Source organism: Bufo bufo, chromosome 2 (genome assembly GCF_905171765.1).
Source record: "Bufo bufo chromosome 2, aBufBuf1.1, whole genome shotgun sequence".
Taxonomy (NCBI): Eukaryota; Metazoa; Chordata; class Amphibia; order Anura; family Bufonidae; genus Bufo; species Bufo bufo.
The window spans coordinates 75,287,240-75,306,682 of record NC_053390.1 but is presented as its reverse complement, the minus strand read 5'-3'; the positions used below and the strand labels follow the sequence as shown (position 1 = coordinate 75,306,682).

General features: G+C 46.0%; 1 long non-coding RNA gene across 1 annotated transcript in view; it reads right to left on the bottom strand.

The window, feature by feature from the left end:
* LOC120991337 overlaps nt 1-15,966 on the bottom strand; it is a 58,139-nt gene extending 42,173 nt beyond the window's left edge. Inside the window, exon 1 of the long non-coding RNA XR_005776632.1 lies at nt 15,857-15,966. This is a non-coding gene — a long non-coding RNA (uncharacterized LOC120991337). The remainder of the gene's footprint in view (nt 1-15,856) is intronic.
* Between the last annotated feature and the right edge of the window lie 3,477 nt (nt 15,967-19,443).

Sequence of the window (19,443 nt, the reverse complement as noted above, 5' to 3'; positions counted from 1 at the left end):
ACCCCTGAGAATTGACATGTCCCCTGAGCTGCCAGCTTTAATTAAATCTAGCCAAAAAACTGGAGCAATGAATGGGGAGATCTCTGGATCCATGTGAGGTACAGGGCTGGTTCTAGCGGTTGTCATGTATGATTTAAATTTTTTACATTATTCATAGGATAATCCCTATAATAATAATAATAATAATAATAATAATAATAATAATAATAATAATGATAATAATAATAATTTGGCACCTGAAAACTGTCAACAAGCTGTCGTTGATGGATCTGTAAGGCCTCAAGCACACGACCGTATTTTGTTTCCGTGTCCGTTCCTTTTTTTTTGCGGATAGGATGCGGACCCATTCATTTCAATGGGTCCGCAAAAAAAAACGCGGACAGCACACCATGTGCTGTCCGCATCAGTATGTCCGTTCCGTTGCTCCGCAAAAAAAATAGTGAATGTCCTATTTTTTTCTAGTTTGCGGACAAGGATAGGCATTATTACAATGGATCCGCAAAAAAAACGGATCCACTAAAAAAACGGATGCTATACGGAATGTCATCCGTTTTTTTTTGCGGACCGCAAAACACATACGGTCGTGTGCATGTAGCCTAAGGCCTCATGCACACGACCGTTGTGTTCCATTCCGCAAAATGGGGTTCCGTTGTTCCGTGATCCGTTTCCGTTTTTGTTTCCGTGTGTCTTCCTTTATTTTTGGAGGATCACCAGACATGAAGGAAAGTAAAAATAAGTCAAGCTTGTTATGCAAATGATAGGAAAAAAACGGACGCGGATGACAATCTTGTGTGCCTCAGCGTTTTTTCACAGTCCCATTGACTTGAATGGGTCCGCGAACCGTTTTCCGTGAAAAAAATAGGACAGGTTACATTTTTTTGACGGACTGGAACCACGGACGCGGATGACAAACGGTGCATTAGCCGAGTTTTCAACGGACCCATTGAAAGTCAATGGGTCCGCAGAAAATCACGAAAGCCGGAACAACGGACAGGGAAGAAAACAACGGTCGTGTGCATGAGGCCTAAGGCCAAGTTCACACTTCAGTTATTTGCTCAGTTATTTCCACCAGTAAGGCTACATGCACACGACCGTATGTGTTTTGCGGTCCGCAAATTGCGGATCTGCAAAAAAAATGGATGACGTTCCGTATGGCATCTGTTTTTTTTGTGGATCCGTTTTTTTTTGCGGATCCATTGTAATAATGCCTATACTTGTCCTCAAACTAGAAAAAAATAGGACATGTACTATTTTTTGGGCGGAGCAACGGAACGGACATACTGATGCGGACAGCACACGGTGTGCTGTCCGTGTTTTTTGCAGACCCACTGAAATGAATGGGTCTGCATCCTATCCGCAAAAAAAAAGGATCGGACACGGAAACAAAATACGGTCATGTGCATGAGGCCTTAGTGTGAGCTAAAACCAGTAGAGAAGCCTACTCAGAGATCAGACATAATGATTTCATTTCCTCCTTGACCCGCACCTGGTTTTGGCTTACAATAACTGATTGAAATAACTGACTAAATAACTAAAGGGTGAACTCATCCTTAGGGATCATGCAGACGAGCGTGTGTGTCCCATGTTGCGGACCGCAAATAGCTGTCCACAATGCACGGACATGGGCTGTGTGCACACCGTTTACGAATGCGGACCCATTGACTCGAATGGGTCCGCAATCTGCAATATATGGTCCTCACCGCAAAAATAGAACGTTTTCTATTTTTTTGCAGTGTGGAGGCACAGACCGAAATCCCATGGAAGCTCTTTGTAGTGCTTCTGTGGGTTTCCGATACGTGCCCCCGCCCCACGCCGTATCTTGCAGATTGCAGACCCATTCAAGTCCGCAATAAGCCAAAACCAGGAGTGGGTCCAAAACACAGAAGAGGCTCTGTAGGTTCCACTTCTGGTTTTGGCTTACAAATACTGACCAAATACTGATGCAAAATACTGACCAAATACTGAGCCCCTTTCACACGAATGATACAGATTGTGTCAGGGTCTGTTCAGGAAAAAACTGATGGTTTTGCACCCAACTTCAGTCCATGTTTTTTATGTGATTGCATTCAGTGTTTCAGTTTTTTCCGCGCAGGTGTAATCAGTTTTGGATGCGATTTTCACGCGTGTGAAAAAAACGCTGCAATTTTTCCCAAATGCAGAAATGATGCGTGTAAAATAACGTTCGTGTGCACAGACCCATTGACATGAATGGGTCAGTATTCAGTCTGGATGCTATACGTTTGCTTCATGCATCTCACCCGGACGGAAAACTCCCTCGTGTGACGTTTTTCATGCATCATTTCTGCGTTCAGGAGAAATTGCAGAATGCTCTATATTTGTCACAATCAGTGTGGGGGGAAACTCCACACTGAACACAGGAGAGAAGGGCAACAGTAACTGGGCCTGGAAACTAGGGAAGGAACAGGTCACCTCCTAAACAACCCTAATCCGGGCCCTAACTATCTATCAATATGAATAGAAACGTAGAAACATAGAATGTGTCGGCAGATAAGAACCATTTGGCCCATCTAGTCTGCCCAATATACTGAATACTATGGATAGCCCCTGGCCCTATCTTATATGAAGGATGGCCTTATGCCTATCCCATGCATGCTTAAACTCCTCCACTGTATTTGCAGCTGCCACTTCTGCAGGAAGGCTATTCCATGCATCCACTACTCTCTCAGTAAAGTAATACTTCCTGATATTACTTTTAAACCTTTGCCCCTCTAATTTAAAACTATGTCCTCTTGTAGCAGTTTTTCTTCTTTTAAATATTCTCTCCTCTTTTACCTTGTTGTTTCCCTTTATGTATTTAAAAGTTTCTATCATATCCCCTCTGTCTCGACTTTCTTCCAAGCTATACATGTTAAGGTCCTTTAATATTTCCTGGTAAGTTTTATCCTGCAATCCATGTACCAGTTTAGTAGCTCTTCTCTGAACTCTCTCCAAAGTATCAATATCCTTCTGGAGATATGGTCTCCAGTACTGAGCACAATACTCCAAATGAGGTCTCACTAGTGCTCTGTAGAGCGGCATGAGCACCTCCCTCTTTCTACTGGTAATGCCTCTCCCTATACACCCGAGCATTCTGCTAGCATTTTCTGCTGCTCTATGACATTGTCTGCCTACCTTTAAGTCTTCTGAAATAATGACCCCTAAATCCCTTTCCTCAGATACTGAGGTTAGGACTGTATCACTGATTTTATATTCTGCTCTTGGTTTTTTATGCCCCAGGTGCATTATCTTGCATTTATCAACATTCAATTTTAGTTGCCAGATTTTTGACCATTCCTCTAGTTTTCCTAAGTCCTTTTCCATTTGGTGTATCCCTCCAGGAACATCAACCCTGTTACTAATCTTTGTGTCATCGGCAAAAAGACACACCTTACCATCGAGGCCTTCTGCAATTTCGCTGATAAAGATATTAAACAATATGGGTCCCAGAACAGATCCCTGAGGTACCCCACTGGTAACAAGACCATGGTCTGAATATACTCCATTGACCTTGAAGGTAGGAATATTCATATGCAGGATACTTAGGCCCTGATTTCCCTATAAGGCCCTGGAATAAGGTTAGGACCAGAGACAACCCATTCCTCCCCAGATGGATGAATGGAAGTCTCTGTCTCAGGCCCAGATGCAAACAACAGGGAATATAAAAAACACAATACAATAGGAAAAGACAAGACTTAGCTTAAAGTAGAAAACTGGCAACTCCAGAAACACCACAGAGTACAATCTCCTGGTACCTGCCACAGGAACATCCGTGACAATATTGTGCGTTTTTCACGCAGCTCTGGGTCCACGGAAGTGCAATACGGAAGCAATCTGGATGCAATGCGTTTTTCACTGATGGTTGCTAGGAGATGTAGATTGTTATTCTTGAGGGTTTTTTTCACGCACGTGAAAAATGCATCAAAAACTTATTGCACCTGCGCGGAAAAAAACTAAAAACACTGAGCGCTATCGCAGACAAAACTGACTGAACTTGCGTGTAAAACCATCAGTTTTTTTCAAAATAGGAAGTTGAACTGGGCTTCGTGCCTCATTAACAAAATGGAGTTCAGCTTCGTATTTTTATACAGTAATTAATGCGAATAAACAAAGTGACAAGTGACAGAGGTGAGACCTAGTAAGTCTCCCGATATTTGCAGAATCTTTGGAAAGACCTCCTCGGAGGACATACATTTTAAAGTAGGATGGAGCCCATATTATGAACGTTGTTTTTAAAAGAATCAAATTCGGATGCTTCAATCTGAACCCAATTTGCTCACCCCTAGTAATGATACAAACGCAGCGTGCTGATGGTTCACACATAACAACCGTCTTTTAGGAAGACAAGTTTAAAGGTGAAGCATTGATGTGACTCAGCATTACATACGTTTTTCTGTGTCAAGTCAGTCTTTGGGCTGAGATACTTTGAGCGATTACAGAATCCCTTCCCTACTGATGTAAATAATGAGTTTTCCACCAACGCATTTATCGTCTCACAATCTTCTTCTTGTGTTTCCACAGGTTCTGGCTTTGCTTGTGCAAGATACATTTATCTGAACTTTAAGGCCTGGTTTCCGTAGCCTTGGCAGGGATAGAAAAATCTGAATGAATGTTGGCACGTGTAATAACTTTGCGATACACTGGAGATTGCAGCTAACGTTTGTCATTGTAATGTCTTTATCTAAACATTATTCTAAACGCTGAGAATTCATCTTAAGAACAGAGGTTTGGGTCTCTGCCAAAACCTGCTCCATTGTGCAATATACCATGATTAAGGTGTACAGCTGCAATCAGTATTTTTTGATCTATTGCATCTTAAAATAAAATAAGAAAATGTGAAAAAAAAAGTATTGATAAAAATGCGGCCATTTTTTGTAGACAGCTCCTATTCAGGCCCATGTGTTTCAGTGATTACCGACTTCATTGACCCTGCATTGACCAAGCAGTCTAAAATCTTCAATAAGGTTCCCTTTTAAAGGGGTTTTTCGGTGATTAAGATTTTTAAGCAAGTGCCCCATGAAACAGAAGATTCATACTCACCTGCTCCATGCCGCTCCGGTTGTCCGCGCTGTCTCTTTATTCCGGTCCCTGCTCTGTTTACATCCAGCGATGCTTGGACATGGTCACATGCACTGCGCCAGCCAATGACAGGTTTCAGGGGTGACATGGCCACATTCAGCACGTCACCACTGATGTTGGTCATTGACTGGAGCAGTGACCATGTCCAAGCATAGCCGGATGCAAACAGAGCAAGGACCGGAAGATGGAGACTGCGAAGACAGCGCGGACGACCGGAGCGGCATGGAGCAGGAAAGTATGAATCTTGTTTCAGGGGGTATGCTGCAGGCATTTGCTTAAAAATTACTATAACTGGAAAACCCCCTTAAACAGTGTACCTCTGTATAGAAAAGTGTAGACATTAATAGTTTTACCTAAAGAACCCCCAAAGTAGCTCTGTAGATATGAGCTGTGGCTTGTGCATGTCTCCTGTTGACTGCTAAGAGTGCAGTGGTTGCCAACATCGTTGTTCCTGGACTGATGGACTGTGTGGGGTATGTGTTATGTTGTATACGTCTGGGGTATACAGCATGTGTCCAATTGAGATTTAAAAGATTTTTTTTTTTATTGAGGTATCTTTGAAAGGCATTTAACTCTTATGCGTTTCGAACCTGAGAGGCCATACCTCAAATTCTAGGCTGAGTGAGTTGGGATTGTGTAAATGAGATGTGAAATATTGTCTATAGTTTAGAGTCAGTCCATGCTACTGGAGGAAAAAGGGTTAACTCCAGCAGGGGCCATAACAAGTATGTAACAGCAATATGTAGACCCTGGGATCAACAACCTTCGGCACCCCAGCTGCTGTGAAACTACACCTCCCAGCATGCACACTTGCTCGGCTGTTCTTCTGGGGGTTGTCGTTTCAGAACAGCTGGAGTGCCGGAGGTTGCTGAACCCGGATCTAGACTCATGAGTAGTGTTGAGCGAACTTCTGTTTTAAGTTCGGCGTCTAAAGTTCGGCTTCCGGTTAGCAAAGAATCCCGATATGGATTCCGAATTCCGTTGTGGTCCGTGGTAGCGGAATCAATAATGGCCAATTATTGATTCCGCTACCACGGACCACAACGGAATTCGGAATCCATATCGGGATTCTTTGCTAACCCAGAAGCCGAACTTTAGACGCCGAACTTAAAACAGAAGTTCGCTCAACACTATTCGTGAGTATTATTTGAAAAGGATTCCAATTGAAAATGTGTCCTTTTATGTGATATGTTACATTTAATTGTGGGACTATCTCTTTAGAGGAAAACGTTGGGCAAAACGAATACATTGTATTATATCTAGTGTCGGGCCTTAGGAAGGACACAGAGATTCAATGAACACCAGGGAGGGAGTCCCTTTACTAGGCAAAACAGAGTAATGCCTTTTTCACACGAGCGAGTTTTCCACATGGATGCCATGCATCTTGTGAACGCACAGAACTCAGAAGGAATCCTGACCCTATCTGTGTATAGCGATTATTTAAAAGTTCAATTCGGCTGTTTTTGCTGAATTTTATTAGAAAAAATTGCTTTGTGACGAATTACTTCATCAAGAAGTAGTGGGTGCAATGACTGGTTACAGCGATTGTGCCGGTCCCTGTCACTGTACCCCTCAGATGCCGCATTCATACATGATCGCTGCATCTGATATATAGAAACGTGTCAAGTTTCGTAAAAATGAAAAATCACACTTATCTAATCGATTTGCTTGCGAAATCTCACGCGTCCCGTGGTGACGTCATCACCGTCGTGTGCAAATGGATGAGGTATGATTTTTATTTTTTTACACTATTTCAGATTAAATCAATTCGCTACCACGAATAACAAGGAAATTTGGCTTTGCGGCGAATCAAATTTATCCTGAAATTACTTTGTGGACTTTAATTCGCTCAACACTATCTGTGTACATGAGCATTACCAATGATCATCTCTGCATTCAGGAAAAATCGCAGCATGTTCTATAGGCTACACAAGCTATAGGGATTGTGTCAGGATCTGTTCAGGGAAAAATTTATGGTTTTGCACGCACATTAAATCGGTTTTGTCTATGATTGCATTCAGTTTTTCTGTTTTTTTTTTTCACAGGATCAGTTTTCATGTATTTTTCACGCGCTTGAAGAAAAACTGAAGAATAACAATCTACTTCTCTTAGCAACGATCAGTGAAAAATGACATTGCATCCGGACACCTTCCGTTTTTCAGAAAACCATTTCACTTCTATGGGGCCAGGGCTGCATGAAAAGCGCACAATATAGAACATGCTGCGATTTTTCCTGAACTCAGAGATGATGCATGAAAAACGTACACAGAACCTGAAATGAATGGGTCAGGACAGGACATGCATCTCATCCCATTGTCCCAAAGACAGCCGTGGGGGGGTTCTCCGCAGAATCACAACTAAATACAAGGCTTTTCCAACATGTCCCTCAAAATAAATGATATGAAATATTATAAACTAATAGACGAAAACATAAAATTTTATTAGAAAAATGTATACAATACAAAATTCGATCAATTGAACCTTATCAACTAGGTGACTATGTAACAATAATATTAAATATATAAAATACAGTCTAAAAGCAGAAAGTAAATATAAGGTAAATACATGTATAATGATCTCGCAGCGGGCACTTCTCATGTCTAAATAGTTGAGAGGTTGCAGTGTATTCAGGTACCATGTGCTTTTCATTATGGCCTCTACTGACAGGGATAACCTGGTCTTTTTTGGGCTAAAAAGTCTACCCTGTCATTGCAATAAAAAAAAATTAAAATAAGAGAAAACACATACACATATACATATATATAGGTAAGGCTGGTTCCAGCCTGCATTTGTGGGAGGGGCGTCTGGCCTTATATTCCGCTCACTCCCGTCCAGCCAGGCGCCCGAGCTTCACGCATTACTGCGGCTTACGCTCCCTCCTTCAGTATCGTCACTTCCGGGTATCGCGGTCACGTGCCTCCGCCGCCAGTTCCGCCGCCAGCCTGCCAGGTAATCGGGGTGTCGCGTCCCCACTCTACTTTCTCGTTCGCCCGGGTTATCTGGCTTCGGGGGGTTGCCCGGTGGGATGCCGCTCTCCCCCAGCATGTTCCGCCCACGCAGGCACAGGCGGCCGGGTCGGGGGAGCGGTGTCCTAACTCAGCACACTTCCATTTATGCCGCTCTGCATGAAGCTCATTAAGAGTTCAGGGGCCAGCGGCAGCGCCGCGGCGTGGCTTTGTTTGCATGCCCTAAAAGTTCTCATTAAGTCTGTGGTTTTGGTGCAGGGGTTCTCCTGTGTCACGGCGGGGTTTTGTTCATGCCTTTATAACAGCGCTGTCTGCACTTTAGGTACTCGCGAATTCTGATGTTATGGTGCAGGGGTGCTCCGGTGTCAGGGCGAGTCGGCGTGTTATGCCTCGGGAGCTGCGCTGTCAGCTCTGGAGGCATGCACGGTTCTCAGGTTTGGTGAAGGGGTACTCCTGTGTCCAGGGGGGCTTCGCTACATTCATGCCTCCTGAACCCCTCCGGCAGGTCACCAGCGGGTTTAGGAGCTGCAATGCTGGTTGTTAAAAAAAAAAAAAAAAAAAAAAGGGGGGGCGTTATTTAAAAAAAAAAAAAAAAAGAGAAACAATATATCAATTCACGCTTATTTCCGGGCTCGAAATCCTCCAGCATCATGGTGCCAGAATTTGCGAGGGGATTTTTTCACGTTACTTCCCGGTTCCCCCTTTTGCGGGGTCCTGGGATCACTCAGGTTGTCAATGTCCCTGGATCGCCCAGGTTGTCTATGTCTCTGGATCACCCAGGTTGTCAGTGTCCCTGGATCGCCCAGGTTGTCAGTGTCCCTGGATCGCCCAGGTTGTCAGTGTCCCTGGATCGCCCAGGTTGTCAGTGTCCCTGGATCGCCCAGGTTGTCAGTGTCCCTGGATCGCCCAGGTTGTCAGTGTCCCTGGATCGCCCAGGTTGTCAGTGTCCCTGGATCGCCCAGGTTGTCGGTGTCCCTGGATCGCCCAGGTTGTCGGTGTCCCTGGATCGCCCAGGTTGTCAATGTCCCTGGATCGCCCAGGTTGTCAGTGTCCCTGGATCGCCCAGGTTGTCTGTGTCCCTGGATCGCCCAGGTTGTCAGTGTCCCTGGATCGCCCAGGTTGTCAGTGTCCCTGGATCGCCCAGGTTGTCAGTGTCCCTGGATCGCCCAGGTTGTCAGTGTCCCTGGATCGCCCAGGTTGTCAGTGTCCCTGGATCGCCCAGGTTGTCGGTGTCCCTGGATCGCCCAGGTTGTCGGTGTCCCTGGATCGCCCAGGTTGTCAATGTCCCTGGATCGCCCAGGTTGTCAGTGTCCCTGGATCGCCCAGGTTGTCTGTGTCCCTGGATCGCCCAGGTTGTCAATGTCCCTGGATCCCCCAGGTTGTCAGTGTCCCTGGATCGCCCAGGTTGTCAGTGTCCCTGGATCGCCCAGGTTGTCAATGTCCCTGGATCGCCCAGGTTGTCTATGTCCCCGGATCGCCCAGGTTGTCAGTGTTCCTGGATCGCCCAGGTTGTCAGTGTCCCTGGATCGCCCAGGTTGTCAGTGTCCCTGGATCACCCAGGTTGTCTGGGTCTCCGGTTTATTCTTAGGGTCTGTTTATGTTCTTTAAATCCTATCCTTGTATTGTTCCTCCCTTTAGTTCGGACTTTAGTTGTACGCGTTCCACGTTTTCGACCAGGCAATTCCGGAGCGCTCTCTGGTAAGTCAGTTCATAGAGGGTTCGCAAGGCAGGGTTACAATTTCGGTTCTACTCAGGGTCATTTTCCTTTCATTAGCTCCATCTTTGGCATTTGGGGTTTTTGGGGCCGTGCTTCCAAACTCAGTCGTGTCCTACCAGGTAGGTGTTCGTCCGATGGGCATTTTTTACTTTATTGTTTCTCACATTCTTCCGTCCGGCCTCTTCGCATACGTCTGTTTTCGTTGCTTTTTCTGGGTGTTCTTTATTCGTCTTTTTTCTCAGGTCAGATATGTCCCACGTCTCCTCCGATATGGTCGATAACGTCTCCATACCTGGAACTCCCGTCTCTGGGCGCGACAGCGGTACATCATTAAGAAGCTGGACGGTGCCTAGATTGGTCGCCGAACTCAACCGCAGGGGGATACGGCATCCGGCGTCCGCTCGCAAGGCCGAATTGTATCGCCTGCTGATGACGGCCCCGGCCCCGATGGCGGGCCCTTCCAACCCGGATGCTATACAGCTGGCCTTAGCTCAGATTCAGTCGTCCATCGCTGGGCTGGCTGGCTCAGTTTCGGACATTCAGGCTAGGTTAGCGGTCCTGGAATCCAGGCCCACGGTTCTACCGCAATTTCCAGGGTCGGCAGTCACCCCTGCCATTCCGCTGGACGTTGCAGGTAGGCCTTCTGTCACCCCTCAGATCGCCCCTTCCCACTTCGTCCCCGAGCATATTAAAAAGGATATCCTGGCGGGCAAGGACGTGAACCTCGCATCCATCCTTATTGCCTCCCAGGATATTTCAGAGAATCGGGTCGTCAACTGCGGAGAGGTATCTGTGGTATTGAGAGCTAAGGATGCTCGGCTCAATAGGAAACTATCTATGTCCGAGTTTGTCCTGGCCTTCAGCCTTTACAGGGACGTGGTGTGTTCTGCTCAACCAGATCGCAGGGCAGAGCTGGACACTTACTTGTACCGGATTGCGGACTTGGGGCACAAATACGGCGGCACGGCTTTTTACGATTATCATCGTTCTTTTTCGGCTAAAGCCGCGGCCGCTTTGAGTCAGTTCCAGTTCGTGTCTAGCTGGGCGGAGCTGGATATGGAATTGTTTTGCCGGCATTTTGCGGGCCTCAAGGCCCCCCTCTGTGCTACCTGCCAGTCCATTTTTCATTCTACCGACTGGTGTCCCAATCCGGTGCAAGCCCCACAGTCAGCCCCCTCGGCAGGTCCTTCTGGGTCATCCAGGTCTTCCCCGTCGTTAGATAAGCTGGGCAGACCCATCGTGTTTCTCGGGGGCAACCAGGTTTGCAATAATTTTAACGCCAAGGGATGTGCCTTCAATTCCTGCCGGGCGCTCCATATTTGTTCCCTTTGTTTTCGGGCCCATCCCCGCTCCTCCTGTCCCAGGAGGGCAGCCAAGGATTCCTGACTAGCCGACATTAATTTGGGGTTACTGGCTGCTCTCCTGCGGGACCACCCTGATCGGCTTTTTGTCTCCTTCTTGTTGGATGGGTTCCGAGAGGGTTTCCATACGGGCCTCATTACTCTCCCGCAGGGCTGTTGGACGGGTCCTAACCTGCTATCCGCGGCCAACGATCCTGAGGCTGTCACCTCTCTCATCCAACGGGAGGTCGACAAGGGGTTTGTCATCGGTCCATTCTCAGACATTCCTTTCCAGTCCTGGCGCATCAGTCCCATTGGTCTTGTTACTAAACTGTCATCTAATAAAAAGCGTCTCATTTACGACCTCTCTGCGCCTCATATGTCGGCCATCCCGAGTCTCAATTCTCTCATCCCATCCGAGGAGTATTCAATGCAATATTCCTCGGTCGACGAGGCAATTCAGTACATTTTGCTGGCAGGGGCCGGGGCTTGGTTGGCTAAAGTAGATATAGCCGATGCTTTCAAGCAGCTGCCTATCCACCCTCAGCTTTGGAAGTATTATGGCTTCAAGTGGGCGGGCAATTACTACTTCGCCAACCGTCTCACTTTCGGGTCTAAAAGTAGCCCGTGGCTTTTCGACCAACTAGCCAAAGCACTGCACTGGATCCTTATCCATCATGGCGGGTTATCCATGGTAGTTCACTACCTGGATGACTTCCTTATGGTAGAAAGTCCTAGTCAGGTCCCATCCATTCCTCACACTCTTTTGGATATTTTTGCCCGTCTTCAGGTCCCTGTCGCTGCCGCCAAGACGGAGGGTCCGGCCACCAGGGTCACCTTCTTGGGCATAATTCTGGATACAGTTAAGATGGAGGCCAGCCTTCCCAGCGAGAAATTGCATCGGATCCGATCTGCCATCTCTCGGGCGGTCCGGTCCCTCTCTTTGACCAAGGTCGAGTTGCAATCCTTGCTGGGGATGCTTAATTTCGCCACCAGAATCATGCCTCAAGGCAGGACCTTTCTCGCCAGTTTATTATCTCTGTTGCCCTCCGCTCCAGAGCAGGATTCTGTTGTCCATCTCGACGGTCATGCCATCGCGGACCTGTGCATGTGGGACAGTTTTCTGTCCACTTGGAATGGCATTTCGCTATTCGTGCCACAGTGGGGTTCAGCTTCTCCTCTCGTCTTTTCCGATGCCGCGGGGTCAGTCGGGTTCGCTGCCATTTTCAGGTCCCATTGGTTGGCCGCCGGATGGCCGCCAGAATTGGCCTCTGATCCTGCTGCTCTTAAATCCTCTCCCCTCCTGGAACTATATCCCGTAGTGGCGGCAGCCCAGGTTTGGGGTCACCTTTGGTCTAATTCGTCCGTGTCCTTTGTCACGGATAGTCAGACCTTGGTGGACATCGTTAACAAAGGCAGGGCCCAGTCGTTCAAGATCATGGCTTTTTTGCGCAAGCTAGTCTGGCTGTCCCTCCGCCACAATTTTCATTTCCGATGCATACATATATCAGGCGAGCAGAATAGGGCCGCGGACGCTCTTTCCCGCTTTAATTTTCCCGTTTTTTTCCAGGAAGTGCCCGACGCGGATCGGTCAGGTGCGCCCGTGCCTCATTTCAGCACCCTCATCCTGGGCTAGATGTCCTCATAGACGAAGCCAAGGGTCTGGTCAGAAAGTCTCTTTCGCATAATACAGCGAGGAATTACCAGGCCGGCTTGAGGGCGTTCGATAAATTCTCCAGAACTCACCCAAGGGGTCTTCATTCCGAAACGGCTCACATCATGGCCTTTTTAGCCCATTGTCACTACCAACTGGGGCTGTCACACAATACCATCAAACTCTATTTAGCCGGGCTGCAACACCACTTCATGCTGGATGATCCACACCGCGGGTCCTTTTTCTCTGTTCAGGCCATTAAGGCCACCCTTCGGGGTATTCAGAAAGAGGGTCAGGGGCCCCAGAGCCGTAGGCAACCCGTGTCTAGCGAGTTGTTTAGGGCTCTCTCCTCGTCTTTGGACGGTCATCCTTTTGGGCCCTCCACTAGCTTGGTCTTGAAAGCAGCCATGTACCTCATTTTTTATGGGTTTCTTAGGCCGGGGGAAGTTTTAGCCGGTCCGAACCGTCAGGGTCACCCGTTGAAACAGCATCTGTCTTGGGGCCGAGGTTGCTACACTCTTCTCCTTCCCTCTACCAAGACCAGTCAGACGGGTCCCCCTACTGCAATCAAATTTTATCCGTCCTCCAACTTATGGTGCCCAGTTCAGGTGCTGCACCAATTATTATCACTTATTCAGGTCGGTCCTTCAGATAGTCCTCTCCTGCCGCACGCTGGCAAACCCCTTACCGCCACACGGTTCATTACCTGCATCCGTGCTCTTGCCCAAGGTTTAGGATACGACCCCAAAATTATATCAGGGCATTCTTTCCGCATAGGGGCAGCTTCTGCCGCATCACGACATCAGGTGCCAGCTCACGTCATTCGAAGCATGGGGCGTTGGCGGTCCTCTTGCTACACTAGATATATTCCTGATCCTCAACTTGAGATCGCACGTGCCTTTTGTTCTTTGGCTTTGTAAATCATGTAATAAAATGTTTGTTACTAATGGTTGTTTTTGCCCCCTTTTCTTGGTGTACCCTCGTCGTGGCTCCCGGCATAATTCAGCCACCTTGCTCAGGGCGGGGGTCTCTGCGTACGCTGACGTTTCCTAGCCCTGACCATAAATAGGTAAGGCTGGTTCCAGCCTGCATTTGTGGGAGGGGCGTCTGGCCTTATATTCCGCTCACTCCCGTCCAGCCAGGCGCCCGAGCTTCACGCCCCTCCCCCCCGCCCCTTTTTCCAAGGTTTCCCTGGGTATGCCCCCTTTTCTTGGTGTACCCTCGTCGTGGCTCCCGGCATAATTCAGCCACCTTGCTCAGGGCGGGGGTCTCTGCGTACGCTGACGTTTCCTAGCCCTGACCATAAATATATATATATATATATATATATATATATAAATAAAATGAAAAAACAGGGCAGCACAGCCTTAAGGTAATGGTGGGTGCACGGCCCACTGGGACTAGTCAATCCCGCAAAAATAAATAAGAAAAAAGGGCAGCACTCCAAAAATAAAAATGAAAATAAATACTTTATTCACCTCAGTGGCAATGGCGACGTTTCGGCTCCATATCTGAGCCTTTCTCAATTTTCTCTCTCTATATATATATATATGATGAAGGAATTCGGCGGCACCAGTGAGGGCTCAGGTGCAAAGTCCAAGGGAATTAGCTTCTCACCCTTAATATACGTATGAAATCGGACAGCACTCCAAGACTTGAAAAAACGTGATATCTTTATTCACCCATGTGGAACAATTGCAACGTTTCAGCTCACAAGCTTGAGAAAGGCTCAGTTGTGAGCTGAAACGTTGCAATTGTTCCACGTGGGTGAATAAAGATATCGCGTTTTTTCAAGTCTTGCAGTGCTGTCCGATTTTATACGTATATATATATAACCACTGTACGCAAAGAAGAAAGTTTGCAGTTTGTAGCCTGAATGGTTGGGGCTACACGGCGACGTGTCGTGCGACGCATGATATTGCACATGATTGTCAATTCTATCGTAATGCGACACTCGGCATGCTGCGACTTCGATGCGACATACATGGTGGCTTTTGTGTCGCAGGTTGCAAATCACACACAAACTTTCCTCCATTTACTTTATTGCCCTGGCTGTATTTTTACAACCAAATCACAATTCTAAAATAGTCACAGGACAGCAAGTTGTAGACAAGTCAGTCAGTTTTCTGGGGCTTGCTGTTGCACGAGAAATGCTGCAGTGTAGACCCAGACGTACGCTCTGTTAGCTTTTATGCACACGACCGTAGTTCGTGTCTGCATCCGAGCCGCGGTTTTGTCGGCTCGGATGCGGACCCCTTCACTTCAATAGGGCCCGCAAAAGATGTGGACAGCACTCCGTGTGCTGTCCGCATCCTTTGCACCGTTACGTGGCCCCGCAAAAAAAATAAAGCCTGTCCTATTCTTGTCCTTTTTGCGGACAAGAATAGGCATTTCTACAATGGGCCGCCTGTTCCGTTCCGCAAATTGCACGGTCGTGTGCATGTAGCCTTACATGTAGATAGTTATACTTAGATCTAAAATTAAGAATTCCATTTTAATGCTAAAGGAACGCGGATGCACATTAATAAATATATGGACGCGTGATGCTGAAAATGGTTCAAATCTATGAAAACATATATTTCATAGTACACAATTACTCACTGGTACCCAAGTGCACCCACACACGTTGCAAAACCTAAAAAGAGATGCACACATTCATACCGAAATTAAGCAAAAAACAATATAATGCAATTAAATGAAGTTTTCACCAGCACTATTCCCATAAAAAATAAAACGGAATTGGTTTGTATTCATCTGTCCATCTATTCGTCTATTGATCTATCTATCTATCTATCTATCTATCTATCTATCTATCTATCTATCTATCTATCTATCTATCTATCTATCTATCTATCTATCTATCTATCTATCTGATATTAACTTCCATTTCTAGCCATATCTCTTTTATTTAACCAAACTGACCATATGACCAAACCCAGAGACAAGTACAGTCAATGAAATTTTAAATATGTGAAAATTAGTAATACATTAAACAGAACAAAAGTGGGATTTAAAAAATACAACCAAAAAACGGAATATCTAATCAATGTAAGGAACATTTCTTGGTGCAGGAGCAGCTGCTGGTACTTAGATGAGCACTTACCTTGCACACAGACAATGTGACACAGAAGGATCCCGAGGATGAGCAGAGCCCGCACGGTTTTCATGCTGAGTGAGTGCTGGTTGCCTGCAGGAGACTGGAGCGTGTTACATGACCTCTCCTCTCCTCTGTATTAATAGACTGCTGGAAGCTATTTATCTTGGCAGGGATCCCAGGGGCTGATTTTTCGCTATCATTTCGCTGTACGTACACACCTTTATCTGGGCTGGAGTCTAGACCAGGTTCATACATTGCAAATAGGTGCCATTTGTCACTTGCATTGAATTAATAGAAGCAGGAATGGATTATAGAGTGGGACGAATAAGGCTACTTTCACACTGGCGTTTTGGCTTTCCGTTTGTGAGATCCGTTCAGGGCTCTCACAAGCGGTCCAAAACGGATCAGTTTTGCCCTAATGCATTCTGAATGGAAAAGGATCCGCTCAGAATGCATCAGTTTGCCTCCGATCAGTCTCCATTCCGCGCTGCAGGCTGCTTGCAGCGTTTTGTTGTCCGTCTGACGAAACTGAGCCAAAGAGTTCCGTCCTGGCACACAATGTAAGTCAATAGGGACAGATCCGTTTTCTCTGACACAATCTGGCACAATAGAAAACGGATCCGTCCTCCATTGACTTTCAATGGTGTTCAAGACGGATCCGTCTTGGCTATGTTACTGATAATACAAACGGATCCGTTCTGAACGGATGCAGACGGTTGTATTATCTGAATGGATCCGTCCATGACGGATCCGCACAAAACACGAGTGTGAAAGTAGCCTAAGAAGACGTTTTCTTTCTCCTTTATAGGATGTATTCTCCTCTTTTTGTAAAGAGTATGTAGAGTTTGGCAACCATTGTTTTATTGTTCCAATGCATATAAATGGTCTTGATTATAAATATCCTACCGTTTTCTGTATACAGCTCCTAGGCAGAGCTATGCCTCTCATGTGTAAGGCCTCTTTCACACGGGCGTTGCGGGAAAATGTGCGGGTGCGTTGCGGGAACACCTGCGATTTTTCCGCGCGAGTGCAAAACATTGTAATGCGTTTTGCACTCGCGTGAGAAAAATCACGCATGTTTGGTACCCAAACCCGAACTTCTTCACAGAAGTTCAGGTTTGGGTTCGGTGTTGTGTAGATGTTATTATTTTCCCTTTTAACCTGGTTATAAAGGAAAATAATAGCATTCTGAATACAGAATGCTTAGTAGGTGATCAATTGAGGGTTAAAAAAATAAATAAAAATTAACTCACCTTCTCCTCTTGTTCGCGTAGTTCCCGGTCTCTTCTTTACTTCTTTAATGATGAGCTGTGGGCTAAAGGACCTTTGGTGACGTCAGATCACACGGTCCATCACCGTGGTGATGGACCATGTGATTGGAGCATGTGATCTGACGTCACCACAGGTCCTAGCCGGTAGTTCATCATTAAAGAAGTAAAGAAGAGACCGGGAACTACGCGAACAAGAGTAGAAGGTGAGTTAATTTTTTTTATTTTTTTTTAACCCTCAATTGATCACATACTAAGCATTCAGTATTCAGAATGCTATTATTTTCCCTTATAACCATGTTATAAGGGAAAATAATACACTGAATAGACTGTCACCTAGCAACCATGCGTGAAAATCGCACCGCATCCGCACTGAATACCGACCCATTCACTTCTATGGGGCCTGCGTTGCGTGAAAAACGCAGAATATAGAGCATGCTGCGATTTTCACGCAACGCAGAAGTGAACAGCCCCATAGAAATGAATGGGTCGGTATTCAGTGCGGGTGCAATACGTTCACCTCACGCATCGCATCCGCGAGGAATACTCGCCCGTGTGAAAGGGGCCTTACTCATTTCCCTATGCCTTTTGTTCTCCTGCCTGTAAGTTACAAAGGTTAGGAAGCAAAGGAAAGAAAGCAACATAGAACATACCACTGCAGGGTCAGACTACACAGGTTTTGTAGTCTGTAACCATGGAGACACATTAGTAATGCAGAAGACTATTTGCAAATTTACTTCTTTTCTATCTTAAATATAGGGGTGGGGGGGGAGAAAATTGATTGCACACCTTTGGAAACAGCTTTTCAAAGAAATTCACTGCTAATAGCTGTCAGTGCCGTATGATCTCGTCCTTAAAAATTCACCAATAATTTGCTGAGAATTCAATGATGCTTGTAACAGTATTCATAGATTATATTCAATTATCATTATCGAATTACAATAAATCTCTAATAATCCCACAGATCTCTTTTCTTCCTGCTGCTGTGTATATTTTGCACCCACAAATCTCTAAGGCCTCTGTCACATGAGTGATGCAGAACTCATCCTAGTTCTGCCAGTGAAAATTGGACGTTTTTCCATCTGTTTTTCTTCAGTTTTCTCCAGTGTTTTCTGCAAATCTGTTAAGTTGTTCTACTTTTTCCGCTTTGGATGGAATTTTTTTTAGTGTTTTTTCACACATGAGAAGAAAAAATAAATAAAAGAAAAATAATGCATAGCATCTCCTAGCCATTATCCGGATGCTATGTGTGTGCTTTCAATTTTTTTTCCCCTGAGGCCCCTTTCACACGGGCGAGTTTTCCGCGCGGGTGCAATGCGTGAGGTGAACGCATTGCACCCGCACTGAATCCGGACCCATTCATTTCAATGGGGCTGTGCACATGAGCTGTGATTTTCACGGATCACTTGCGTGAAAATCGCAGCAAGTTTTTTTTTGTGCGTTTTTCACGCAACGCAGGCCCCATAAAAGTGAATGGGGCTGCATGAAAATCGCAAGCAAGTGCGGATGCGGTGCGATTTTCACGCACGATTGCTAGGAGACGATCGGGATGGCGACCCGATCATTATTATTTTTCCTTATAACATGGTTATTAGGGAAAATAATAGCATTCTGAATACAGAATGCTAAGTAAAATAGGGATGGAGGGGTTAAAAAAATAAATAAATAATAATTTAACGCACCTTAATCCACTTGTTCGCGCAGCCGGCATCTCTTCTGTCTTCATCTGTGAGGAATAGGACCTTTGATGACGTCACTGCGCTCATCACATGATCTTTTACCATGGTGATGGATCATGTGACGGACCATGTGATGATTGCAGTGACGTCATCAAAGGTCCTATTCCTCACAGATGAAGACACAAGAGATGCCGGCTGCGCGAACAAGTGGATTAAGGTAAGTTAAATTTAGTATTTTTTTTTAACCCCTCCAGCCCTATTGTACTATGCATTCTGTATTCAGAATGCTATTATTTTCCCTTATAACCATGTTATAAGGGGAAATAATACAATCTACACTACAACTAACCCAAACCTGAACTTCTGTAAATAAGTTCGGGTCTGGGTACCACAGTCAGTTTTTTATCAGGCGCGTGCAAAACGCATTGCACCCGCGCAATGAAAACTGAACAACGGAACGCAATCGCAGTCAAAACTGACTGCAATTGGGTACCTACTCGCGCGGGTTTGCCGCACACATCCGGACATTATCCGGACACGCTCGTGTGAAGGAGGCCTGACTGATTGGCTTGAAAAACTGAAAAAATAAAACTCTACATCTCCTAGTATCCATCAGTAAAAAATAAAAATAAAAAACTGCATCCGG